The sequence below is a fragment of the Capra hircus genome, chromosome 17 (assembly GCF_001704415.2).
Source record: "Capra hircus breed San Clemente chromosome 17, ASM170441v1, whole genome shotgun sequence".
NCBI classification, from domain to species: Eukaryota; Metazoa; Chordata; class Mammalia; order Artiodactyla; family Bovidae; genus Capra; species Capra hircus.
In genome coordinates this window covers 21,457,087-21,458,589 of record NC_030824.1, presented here as the reverse complement: position 1 = coordinate 21,458,589, position 1,503 = coordinate 21,457,087, and the positions used below count along the sequence as shown (strand labels likewise).

At 41.7% G+C, this 1,503-nt stretch overlaps 1 pseudogene; it reads left to right on the top strand.

The window, feature by feature from the left end:
* Positions 250–776, top strand: LOC102176066 (annotated as a pseudogene).

Here is a 1,503-nt window from a genome sequence, read left to right as displayed (position 1 = left end):
AAGCAGAGGATATGGGGAAAGGGTCTGCCCCTGGGGAAGGAACCATAGGAACCAGCTTTGTTACAAGAGCAGATACAGATTTGAGGTTCAGATTGTCATAAAGTTTAGAGACAGACAATAAATAAGTTCTACCATTTTTTTAAGGTGACAAGTCCCTTTTGTTTAGCAATTGGAAGAGCAAAAGGAAGTTGTCAGGGTTTTTCTGCAATAAACAGTTCTGCCTGTCTTTCTGGTGGCGGAGTCTGGAAAAGATGCACAGAAATGGCACCTTGCAAGGGGAAAGAAAAAAAGAAAGAACAGGTCATCAGCCTCAGCCCTCAGGTGGCTGAAGGAGAAAATGTATTTGGTGTGTGCCACGTCTTTGCAGCCTTCAACGACACTTTCATGCATGTCACTGGTCTCTCTGGCAAGGAAACCATCTGCCATGTAACTGGTGGGATGAAGGTGAAGGCTGACTGAGATGAGTCCTCTCCACACGCTGCCATGCTGGCTGCCCAGGATGTAGACCACAGAGGCAAGGAGCTGGGCATTACTGCCCTCTACATAAACTCCAGGCCACAGGAGGAAATAGGACCAAGACTCCTGGACCAGGGGCCCAGTCAGCGCTCAGAGCCCTCGCCCGCTCAGGGATGAAGATTGGGCAGATTGAGGATGTCACCCCCATCCTCTCCAACAGCACCCACAGGAAGGGGGCTGTTGTGGTCGCCGTCTGTGAACAGGACTCTTCAAATTATTGCTTTTTGTTAATAAATTGCTTTGATGTAAAAAAAAATTAAATATAAATAAATAGTTCTTCTCACTAAACTGTGAGAGAAAAAGGGAAAACTAAAGTTAATATTATTTACTGGAAATGGAGTTTGAAGGTGAAGCTAAAAGGTGGAGATTCAATAATGGTAAACAGTGTATGCATAAATAAACTTAGGCTTAAACAAGACAGACTTTTTTTTCCTCTTTTCTAACAGAAGATTCCATAGTGGGTAGTCCAGGGCTAGTGCAGGGGAATTCTCATTGCCATTATCTTTTAGGCTCATTCTATCTTTCCACTTTGCCATCTTTGTCATTTGATTTCATCCTCAAATTTGTCTCATGGTGATTACAGGCTTCTGTTGCACCAGTCATTGCATCAGCATTCCAGGAAATGGGAAGACTATAAAAGGCTAAATGCCAAACTGAGTCAGCATTCTTTTAAGGAATTTTCATGGAAAATCTACTCAGTAGTTTCCACTTAAATCTCACTGTCCAAAAATAGTCAGATTGTGAAAACTAGTCTACTTTAACCTTTGCTTATAGCTACCTGGACTTATCATAGGATTGTTACTATGACACACAAGATGAATGGATATTGCTCAGGCAATGTTGGCCTGTCAGCCTCAGAAAGACAATGTTAAAGTAAAACGGAGAAATATTAGAATTACTTTTAATGTTTCACAAGCATGTTAATTATGCATGATTTTCCAATTTTTGCCGTTGTTTGAGTACCACATCTTCCTTTTCTTAGTCTTG